Source organism: Salvelinus alpinus, chromosome 10 (genome assembly GCF_045679555.1).
Source record: "Salvelinus alpinus chromosome 10, SLU_Salpinus.1, whole genome shotgun sequence".
NCBI lineage: Eukaryota > Metazoa > Chordata > Actinopteri > Salmoniformes > Salmonidae > Salvelinus > Salvelinus alpinus.
The window spans coordinates 26,232,652-26,244,777 of record NC_092095.1 but is presented as its reverse complement, the minus strand read 5'-3'; the positions used below and the strand labels follow the sequence as shown (position 1 = coordinate 26,244,777).

At 42.6% G+C, this 12,126-nt stretch overlaps 1 protein-coding gene and 1 long non-coding RNA gene across 9 annotated transcripts in view; both read left to right on the top strand.

The window, feature by feature from the left end:
* LOC139531811 (microtubule-associated protein 4) overlaps nt 1-12,126 on the top strand; it is a 113,226-nt gene that overhangs the window by 5,783 nt on the left and 95,317 nt on the right. The window lies entirely within an intron of this gene.
* LOC139531344 (uncharacterized) lies at nt 7,278-7,836 on the top strand. Its single transcript, XR_011666336.1, has 2 exons — nt 7,278-7,367; nt 7,796-7,836. It is a non-coding gene; the product is annotated as an uncharacterized lncRNA (long non-coding RNA).

The window sequence follows — 12,126 nt, the reverse complement described above, 5'->3', positions numbered from 1 at the left end:
TCTGCTACCTGTGTGTTAGTGTTTGTTTTGGGATTAGAATTGTCCTTTGTGTCTGTGCTGCTGTGCGTTCCATTGCGATGTGTCAAGCCTCGCTCTGCAACAATGGGCAGCATAGTTTCCAATCCTGGCAAACACAGACCCAGCGCTGTGTCAGTGTGTGTGTGTGTGAACGCTTAGGGTGAAGTGTGGTGTGAGTGTGTGTGTGTGTGTGTGAGCGAGAGAGAACCTACATGCACCACGTAGGAGGGAGACACAGGGAATTGGCACAGGGGAATTAATTCTCTGTCACTCTAACCCAACCCTCACCCTCCCACACAGAGACTCAGACTGGCTTGTCAGACGAGAGAGAGGCTCAAGGAGGAGTGGAGAGGGGGATTGGTTAGTACAGGGTGTGGCAGTGGCTTCAGTACTTTTAGAGCAGAAGTGTGCTCTCTCTCTTTCTCCCTCCTCCCTCTTCCAGAGTACAACCTAATGGGCTACATCAGGGTCTGAATTACGTAGAACAGAAATGTCCCTGAGTGCACTAATACCATTAGAGAGAGGAGGACATAGCTACAACTCACAGGACCTCTCTATCTTTTTATATATTGCATTCTTTCGCTCTCATGTCCTCCCTCCTTACTGGATATCTCTCTCGCTCTCCTCATTGATTTATCGTTGTAGGTCTTTCTGTTTCTGTATTTCTCTCTTCTTTCTGTCTTTCTCGGTCTGTTTTTATCTCTCTCTCTCTCTCTCACACACACACACACACACACACACACACACACACACACACACACACACACACACACACACACACACACACACACACACACACACACACACACACACACCAAGCCACTCCCCCTGCCACTCCAAACAACAAAAATGATTGATGCCATCTTCCTCTCTGACAAGCGGTTTCAACTTGCTATTTGCATTTGAGATTTGTTCCAACAGAATCGGTCATATGGACACTAATACACATTGAGACATTATTTTACTGTAATAGAGGAGAAGTGACCCTTTCTAACGGTACCCTTTTTATGTCTCAACTAGGGCTGTTTGTTACAGTGACCGTATTACCGCCACACTGGCGGTCACAAGTCATGAAGGCAGTCAAATTCCAGTCACGGTAACTAGGCTTCTCCAAGCTCTGATGCTGCTGATGGTCATTAGTAGCCTACCAAACTTGCTAACTGCCTGGTACTCAGCACTCTATTGTCTCTCTAATCACTCTGACATCAATGCAAATGTAATTGAAATCAAATTAAATACTTCATGAGAGCCCATGAGCTCATGTTACGCAAAATTTCTAAAGGCTATGCAATTGCGTGAGAAAACAGAGAGATGGCCTCTATTAAAAAGAGGAGGATCCCATCAGCTTTCTATAGGTTGTTCTCTTTACATCAGGATGACACAAAAATTAACCATAGGAATAGCGTCCTCCATTCGCTATTTAAATACACAGGTGACATATATTTTTTCCCCCTGCCCCTGTTTCGAGGTGCATAATAGTGGTCCATTCTAAATCAAAACTAATTTCACACATATAAACTCAGCAAAAAAAGAAATGTCCCTTTTTCAGGACCCTGTCTTTCAAAGATAATTCGTAAAAGTCCCAACAACTTCACAGATCTTCATTGTAAAGGGCTTTAACACTGTTTCGCCATGCTTGTTCAATGAACCATAAACCATTAATGTACATGCACCTGTGGAACGGTCGTTAAGACACAAACAGCTTACAGACGGTAAGCAATTAAGGTCACAGTTATGAAAACTTAGGACACTAAAGATGCCTTTCTACTGACTCTGAAAAAACACCAAAAGAAAGAGTCCCAGGGTCCCTGTGTTCATTTTCGATAATGTCTGCTACAAGAAGTTAGTCATTATTAGTGAATGTGCATTATTCATGGCTTTGGTTACATTTTGTAACAAAAAGGACATTTTTGTAGAAAGCCAGATCAGTGATTATTGCAAAAAAAGCAGGTTAAACTTTTCATAAAATAATTTAGTTTTTAGTGGGTCTTATGGTTGTGGAAGGCAGGTATAATTTCACCAGCCCTGAATTCATTAGCTTATTGATGACTGTTTGAAATGCAGTGTATTTCACATTTTATTGTACAACAAAGCTTATGCCTTTTAGGCCATATCGCCCAGCCCTAATTACACTATTGAATAATGCAACCAAACCATATTACACTCTTGAATAATGCAACAATTCACAAGCCTGTGCAGACAATTAAAATGGTTTATTTTCTTGTCCGTAGACATTCATTTAGCTGTTAGTACTTTTATATTCGTATTCCCATACGAATATAAAAGTACAGTAACATTATCATACAGTGTCATTCATATTATAATACAGTGCATTCGGAAAGTATTCAGGCCCCTTGACACAATACCCCATAATGACTAACCCAAAAAACTGAAATATCACATTTACATACAGTACCAGTCAAATGTTTGGACACACCTACTCATTCAAGAGTTTTTCTTTATTTTTACTATTTTCTACCTAGTAGAATAATAGTAAATACATCAAAACTATGAAACAACACATATGGAATCATGTAGTAACCAAAAAAGTGTTAAACAAATCTAAATATTTGATATTTGATATTCTTCAAAGTAGCCATCCTTTGCCTTGACAGCTTTGCACACTCTTGGCATTCTCTCAACTAGCTCCATGAGGTAGTCACCTGGAATGCTTTTCCAATAGTCTCAAAGGAGTTACCACATATGCTGAGCACTTGTTAGCTGCTATTCCTTCACTTTGCGGTCCAACTCATCCCAAACCATCTCAATTGGGTTGAGGTCGGGTGATTGTGGAGGCCAGGTCATCTGATGCAGCACTCCATCACTCTCCTTCTTGGTCAAATAGTCCTTATACAGCCTGGAGGTGTGTTCGGTCATTGTCCTGTTGAAAAACAAATGATAGTCCCACTGAACGCAAACCAGATGGGATGGCGTATCACTGCAGAATGCTGTGTGCCTTGAATTTTAAATAAATCACCGGCAATGTCACCAGCAAAGCACCATCACACCTCCTCCTCCATGCTTCACGGTGGGAACCACACATGCGGAGATCATCCATTCACCTACTCTGCGTCTCACAAAGACACGGAAGTTGGAACCAAAAATCTAAAATTTGGACTCATCAGACCAAAGGACAGATTTTCCCTGGTATAATGTCCATTGCTCGTGTTTCTTGGCCCAAGCAAATCTCTTCTTATTGGTGTCCTTTAGTAGTGGTTTCTCTGCAGCAATTTTACCATGAAGGCCTGATTCACACAGTCTCCTCTGAACAGTTGATGTTGAGATGTGCCTGTTACTTGAACTCTGTGAAGCATTTATTTGGGCTGCAATCTGAGGTGTAGTTAATTGCCGATTTCTGAGGCTGGTAACTTTACTGAACTTATCCTCTGCAGCAGAGGTAACTCTGGGTCTTCCTTTTCTGTGGCGGTCCTGATGGGGGTCAGTTTCATCATAGCGCTTGATTATTATTGCGACTGCACTTGAAGAAACTTTCAAAACTTTTTTGGTTACTACATGATTCCATATGTGTTATTTCATAGTTTTGATGTCTTCACTATTATTCTACCATGTAGAAAATAGTAAAAATAAAGAAAAACCGTTGAATGAGTAGGTGTGTCCAAATCTTGACTAGTAATGTAAGTATTCAGACCCTTTACTCAGTACTTTGTTGAAGCACCTTTGGGAGCGATTATAGCCGCAAGTCTTCTTGGGTATGACCCTACTAGCTTGGCACACCTGTATTTGGGGAGTTTCTCCCAACAAAATGTGGAAAAAGTCAAATGGTCTCAATACTTTCTGAACGCACTGTATACGCTACACAGATAGGTAACATTAGCTAGCTAGCTAAACAAACAAAATCACTTCTGCATCCTCACAAACATGCTGGCTGTAGTTGAATGCTGATGTTTAGCTGAACCATAGCTAGCACAAGCTCTTAGGCTTATACAAGCTACCTTATTAAAGTTACCTTAGAACAACCCAGGCATCATTTGATCAATTTCATGGAAGTCATTATATGAGGTAAAAGCAAATTGCGACTGAAATCGTTAGTTATTCCCTGGGGAGTTGCTTCTTGTCTGGACCTCAGTGGCTTAGTGCAGTCGAGCAAAAACATCTAAATAATCACTTGAGATTTAAAGCTACAATTTCAGAATGTTACAGGCTGTTACTACAATTTCAGATAAAAACTCAATTAAAACAAGTCAAAAAAATGTGCTAAATGCCTGTACATTTGAGCTGTTTCTAAAACATTGCTATGCTATTAAAATGTTTACTGTAAGAGTGTTGGCTCAACGAGACGTTTCTGTTTACACTGCCCTGCTTAGAGGGAGGCAACTGTCCTGCGCTACCTGGTATACATTACAGTATACGTGTAGTCGAGAGTGTTTTTGCGTAAAGTCTATTAAGTATGAAGAGCCTCTGTGTCTGGAGGGAGCAGCAAACCAAACTGCATTAATCACACTGGGTCTCGGTGAAGAGGTCTACAGATCAAAGACATACACAGGCTCTTCAGGGGAAACACTTTAATATGGAGATGACTGGATGGGTGCTGCCACTCCTCCACAGGCAAGGACAAATGCACAAAAGGAACACATACACACACACACATTTGTGCAAATACTATCTCTGTGGCGCACATGCACACTCATACAAGAACATCTGCTGTTGCATTTACAGATTTGCTTACACACACACACACACACACACACACACACACACACACACACACACACATACACACACACTCTCTGAGCACAGATGACCTGTCTCAGTAATCAGTGTGCCGCTGCAATGTCGGCTCAGAGGATAAGCCCCATCTCTCTCTCCTCCCCTCCTCCTTTCATCCCTCTCTCCTCCCCTCCTCCTTTCATCTCTCTCTCCTCCCCTCCTCCTTTCATCCCTCTCTCCTCCCCTCCTCCTTTCATCTCTCTCTCCTCCCCTCCTCCTTTCATCCCTCTCTCCTCCCCTCCTCCTTTCATCTCTCTCTCCTCCCCTCCTCCTTTCATCCCTCTCTCCTCCCCTCCTCCTTTCATCTCTCTCTCCTCCCCTCCTCCTTTCATCCCTCTCTCCTCCCCTCCTCCTTTCATCTCTCTCTCCTCCCCTCCTCCTTTCATCCCTCTCTCCTCCCCTCCTCCTTTCATCCCTCTCTCCTCCCCTCCTCCTTTCATCTCTCTCTCCTCCCCTCCTCCTTTCATCCCTTTCTCCTCCCCTCCTCCTTTCATCCCTTTCTCCTCCCCTCCTCCTTTCATCTCTCTCTCCTCCCCTCCTCCTTTCATCCCTCTCTCCTTCCCTCCTCCTTTCATCCCTCTCTCCTCCCCTACTCCTTTCATCTCTCTCCTCCCCTCCTCCTTTCATCCCTCTCTCCTCCCCTCCTCCTTTCATCCCTCTCTCCTCCCCTCCTCCTTTCATCTCTCTCTCCTCCCCTCCTCCTTTCATCCCTCTCTCCTCCCCTCCTCCTTTCATCTCTCTCCTCCCCTCCTCCTTTCATCCCTCTCTCCTCCCCTCCTCCTTTCATCTCTCTCTCCTCCCCTCCTCCTTTCATCTCTCTCCTCCCCTCCTCCTTTCATCCCTCTCTCCTCCCCTCCTCCTTTCATCTCTCTCTCCTCCCCTCCTCCTTTCATCTCTCTCTCCTCCCCTCCTCCTTTCATCCCTCTCTCCTCCCCTCCTCCTTTCATCCCTCTCTCCTCCCCTCCTCCTTTCATCTCTCTCTCCTCCCCTCCTTCTTTCATCTCGCTCTCCTCCCCTCCTCCTTTCATCTCTCTCTCCTCCCCTCCTCCTTTCATCCCTCTCTCCTCCCCTCCTCCTTTCATCCCTCTCTCCTCCCCTCCTCCTTTCATCCCTCTCTCCTCCCCTCCTCCTTTCATCTCTCTCTCCTCCCCTCCTCCTTTCATCCCTCTCTCCTCCCCTCCTCCTTTCATCTCTCTCCTCCCCTCCTCCTTTCATCCCTCTCTCCTCCCCTCCTCCTTTCATCCCTCTCTCCTCCCCTCCTCCTTTCATCCCTCTCTCCTCCCCTCCTCCTTTCATCCCTCTCTCCCCCCCTCCTCCTTTCATCCCTCTCTCCTCCCCTCCTCCTTTCATCCCTCTCTCCTTACGCAGCAGTTGGATGGCTGACAGCAGTTTTTTGGGAGGACCTTGTGAGGGCCCCGCCTTCCCTCCCAAGGGCTCTGCTTTTCTTTTTACCATCGATTTACCCAGACATTGGGAGAGAGAACCCACACACACACACACACACACACACACACACACACACACACACACACACACACACACACACACACACACACACACACACACACACACACACACACACACACACACCACACAGCAGGAAGAGCAAACAGTGCTAGTTGATTTCCCTCCAGCTCATAAAGCCTTAGAGGATGTCACCATTGTGTTATTAATATGTTTCTGACATATTATTCATATGTGGAACATACAGCACTCATCCCTGATTGAGTGATGGTTGTGTTGCAGCACGTAACCAGACTATTTTGGTCCATGTGACTTGCCATCCTGACATGTTGTTTTCCCCGTACCAGGAGAGGAATGGCACCTCTGTGAAAATTACATTTTGACATGTGGGTGGGTGCGTGAATGGATGTGTTTGTGTGTGTGTTTGTCCATTTGCGCACATGCGTTTGTGTGTGACAGTGACAAACCATCTTTCTTTGTCTGCAACATTCTGAGCAGCAGTAGTCAATGTGAACACCAGGTCCAAGTTGAACAGAGGAACCGAACTGTTTGAAACGGGTGATCACAGAAACCACACGATGACTGAATGAGTGCTATGCCACTGCCGGTGCTCTCCACAGTGTATAATCCACAGGCTTTGTTTTGAACTGGGCCTTCCTGCCTGCTAGGACAGAGCCCTCATGAGACTAACCCTACACCAGAGAGCAGGACAAAGCATGCTGGGGTTTCTGTAGCTTGCTGACCTGGGGATTATTCAAAGGGATACAATGTTTAGAACTTTACAGATACATAATGCATAGATAGAGGTTAGTGATACACCGATATGATATTTTGGGTCGATATCCAATATTTTCCTTGCCCCCCAAAAAAACAATACTGATACCGATAACCGATATAAAAAAAATTGCGGCCTTTTTAGCATTCTAGTACAGTTAAATAGTTAACACACACACATGGACACAGCGGTCTAAGGCACTGCATCGCAGTGCAAGAGGCATTACTACAGTCCCTGGTTCGAATCCAGGCTGTATCACATCCGGCCTAAATGGGAGAGAATACGTTCTGTACGCTTAGAAGCAGCTAAAAACAACGCTACGGTGCAGGTCTTTCAGTGTAGTTATTTCTTGTCACGCTTCAGCCTTGGAAAATATTTGTTTGTAAGTTCGATTCAAGCATTTAGCTAATGATGATAATCTTGTTATTGATAGAGTTTCTTACATATCAATGTTGGTTGGTTGCATTTACTCACAAATTGCAATGCCTTTCATGTATGATGTTAGCTGTATTACTTTGCTCGTGCGTCATGCAAACGAATTGTAAAATATACAATACTGTATTTTTGTTACTGTTTCTAGTGTAATATGCCTTGTTATTCTACATAGATGGTTGTACATTATTAGAGTAATGAAAGGAGTTAGTTAATTACCATATGAGAAAGCAATTAGCTATATGGTTTGGCATCATGCCAGATGCATGGTACCGTAGCACGTGCTTTGTATTCATGCAACTTCAAATGTATAATGTACAGCTACAGTATGTTGGTGTGAATTGAATACTAAAGTATATTCTTTTCTGTGTTTTGCAGTTTTACAACATAAACGTTTACAATATATTCATTCAAGAAAAGTTACGCCTTGGGAGTTTTATTGAAGACTTAGTTGTTAGCTATCTGTCTAGTTTTGCATGGGAACGCAACTCAAGGGCAGAATAGTAACAATTGGCCCAGTAACAATTGGCCCAGCGTCGTCCAGGGTAGGCCGTCATTGTAAATAACAATTTGTTCTTAACTGACTTGCCTAGTTAAATAAAGGTTACACACACACACACACATACACCCCCCCCCCCACTGACCAAAAAGTGATTTTGTTGGCATTTACGTATGTTCCCATGACCAGTAAAACATAATCAAAATCTATTTCTTTCACTTACCTGCTGTGCTGTTTCGTTGTTCATTTGTTCAGTCGTTTTATTCTCAACCATGATTGTATCATATATGTCAAGCAGTGAAGTTTCAGCTCTGTCTGTCTGTGGCCTCTCTTCCTCGGTGCGCACTGTCACTGTGTCCGTTTCCATCTTGTCCAGCTGTGTATGTAACATTTCACATATGTTTCACATATGTTTCTGCATCGAAGTAGCAGTCCTTGATGCTATGACACAGTAAATCAAATCAAATTTTATTAGTCACATGCGCCGAATACAACAGTGAAATGCTTACTTATGAGCCCCTAACCAACAATGCAGTTAAAAAAGATATATATATATATATATATATACAGTGGGGAGAACAAATATTTGATACACTGCCGATTTTGCAGGTTTTCCTACTTACAAAGCATGTAGAGGTCTGTCATTTTTATCATAGGTACACTTCAACTGTGAGAGACGGAATCTAAAACAAAATCCAGAAAATCACATTGTATGATTTTTAAGTAATTAAAAATTTGCAATTTCGAACCTTAAAGCCGGCGCTCTTCTATTTTCAAACCCTAGCGCCAGGATTGGTAATTTACCGATCTTATATGAGCTTGCTTGTGCTGAGGTGGGAGGGTTGGCAATATCTGAGGTGTGTCCTGAAAAGTGCGCCAAAGTGCACATTTTAGTATGCTCTGGTGGGATATTTAAGACCAACAGGAAACTGGTCTTAGCAGTAACACGGTTGGTTATGGCATGGATATTGACAATGGAAGCACAGCCTATCCAGCCGTGATGCACAGTGCCCATTTGTACACGGAACAAGAAAGATGTGCTTTTTGTGCCCGTAAACCTCGTATTTAAAAACGGTTTTGTTTCGTTTGATTAAAAACCAAGCATAGCCTCTCCTCCTCTCAATGGAGGTAGTTTTTTGTTGTCATTCCCAATACATTCGCCAAGTAGTCAAGACTATCAGTAAAGGGTTTGGCTCGTGAGACCACTTTGAAATAAATCTTAATCACCATAGCTTTATTAAAAGATCAAGTTTGGCAGCAGCAAAACAGTGAGCAGACATCCCCTTTTTATCTATGTAGGCTATTACATTATTTTAACCAGCTCCTGTTATTATTTTGGTTGAGTAAAAAACCCTCCATGTAGGCTTTATGCCCGTCATTGAACGAGAGATGAGATAATCCGGTGACACTCATATTTAGAAACATTTAAGTTATTTTCCTGTAACAATTGCTTGTTTTCCGTTTCGTTTGATTACAAAACAAACCCTTAGTAGTAGAGGTCGACAGATTAATCGGCATAGCCGATTAATTAGGAGCGATTTCAAGTTTTCATAACAATCGGTATTTCGGCCTTTTTGGATGCCGATTATGGGCGATTACATTGCAATCCACAAGGAAACTGCGTGGCAGGCTGACCACCCGTTACGCGAGTGCAGCGTCAAAAAGGACCTTGTGGCTGCAAGGAGCCACGGTAAGTTGCTAGCTAGCATTAAACTTATCTTATAAAAAACAATCAATTTTCACATAATCACTAGTTAACTACACATGGTTGATGATATTACTAGGTTAACTAGCTTGTCCTGCGTTGCATATAATCAATGCAGTGCCTGTTAATTTATCTTTGCGAACAAAATCACAATCGTTGCACAAATGTACCTAACCATAAACATCAATGCCTTTCTTAAAATCAATACACAGAAGAATATTTTTTAAACCTGCATATTTAGTTAAAAGAAATTCATGTTAGCTGGCAATATTAACTAGGGAAATTGTGTAACTTCTCTTGCGTTCAGTGCAAGCAGAGTCAGGGTATATGGAACAGTTTGGGCCGTCTGGCTCATTGTGAACTGTGAACTAATTAGCCAGAATTAAACATAACTATGGCATAACATTGAAGGTTGTGCAATGTAACAGCAATATTTAGACTTAGGGTTGCCACCCGTTCGATAAAATACGAAACGGTTCCGCATTTCACTGAAAGAATAAATGTTTTGTTTTCGAAATTCTAGACCAAAGGCTCATATTTCTGTGTTTATTATATTATAATTAAGTCTATGATTTGATATTTGATAGAGCAGTCTGACTGAGCGGTGGTAGGCAGCAGCAGGCTCGTAAGCATTCATTCAAACAGCACCTTACTGCGTTTTGCCAGCAGCTCTTAGCAATGCTTGAAGCACATCACTGTTTATGACTATCAACTCCCAAGCCTATCAACTCCCAAGATTAGGCTGGTAATACTAAAGTGCCTTTAAGAACATCCAATAGTCAAAGGTATATGAAATACAAATGGTATAGAGAGAAATAGTCGACGCATCATAATTCCTATAATAACTACAACCTAAAACTTCTTAACATGGAATATTGAAGAACTGGGAATATTGAACCACCAGCTTTTATATGTTCTCATGTTCTGAGCAAGGAACTTAAACGTTAGCTTTTTTACATGGCACATATTGCACTTTTACTTTCCTGTGTTTACTGTGTTTTTGTGTTATTTAAACCAAATTGAACATGTTTCATTATTTATTTGAGACTAAATAGATTTTATTTATGTATTGTATTAAGTTAAAATAAAAGTGTTCATTGTTCATTAAGTTTTGTTGTAATGGTCATTATTACAAATATATATCTAAAAATCGGCTGATTAATCGGCATCGGATTGTTTTGGTCCTCCAATAATCGGTATCAGCGTTGAAAAATCATAGTCGGTCGACCTCTACTTAGTAGGCTACCCTTACCTTTCTATAATGAAGCTGGTTCAACAGCAAAGCATATGGTCATTTATCCATATAGTGGTCTACTCATGACATTATTGCCAGCGTTCTTTTGCATTTTTCACAGTTAACATAAGCCTACCTGCAGTGCGTACTCCATTCGGCTTGTATCCATCCCCATTTCCCAAAGAGCGCCTTTGTCCGGTTACCAAAGACTCGCTCCTCCAAACAAAATTGTTTCTGTATAACGCCATATCAACGGTTGGCCTGGCTATATCTTGCTTATTGAGAACGTGCCTTACACATACAATGCAATTTACGGGAGCCTAGTATTTTTTATTTGAAGAGAATTGCAATGTGTAAAGGCCTATATTAGTTAAAGCCAATTACAACAATATTGACTGTCAACACTCCAAACATATTGAGCAAACACTGGATGTTATTATATATATGTTTTTTACTGTAGCTGTCACTCGTTACTGTAGGCTATGTTATTTAATAAACTGTAGTATCAATCCACAATGGACTAGGACGACAATATTCCGTCCCCCAGCCGAATTGGACTTGATGACAAAGCAAAGACTGTCAATAACCTACAGAACTTGAGACAAACACATGCAGTATAAGCCTTGGAACACCTTAATTGAACAGTGTTCATTCATCAAAACCCAGCCCTTTCGCGCCACCGCCAGCTATTGCACTCATAATAACGGCTGTGAAAATAACAAAAATATTCCTGACACACCCTCGGACCTATAGCGCTACCGCCAGCACTTAAATGTACTATTGTGTTTGGTATGTTAAAATAGAGCCCCTACAGTCTTGACTGAAAAGGTGGTTAGCCTTGTGTACTGGGCAGAGGGAGCGGGCTTGGCCCATGGAGTCAGCCCTGTCAATCACACTGTGTCTGCCTCGGGTTAGGGTGACACACACATCAGGGAGGCAGGGCATGAGCCTCTGATCTGAGGTTTACAATGCTACCCCACAGACCCACCTCCGGATCATTAAAGGCAGCCACACACACACACTATACCTCACTGGCACAGAAATACAATTCACGGGTGTAGTTCACAGTGCCGCAACTGTTACCCACCTGAGACCCATTAGCAGTGCGCACACATACACACACACACACACACACACACACCTCCCTGGGGTTCCTGTGTGAGGCAGGGCTGCCACCTCCTGCATTCCTGAGAGGAACTCGTCTCACATTGTCAGAGCTGTGGCCTCCAGGGTCTTTCTCTCAATCCCCCCCTCTCTCTTTCTCACTCATT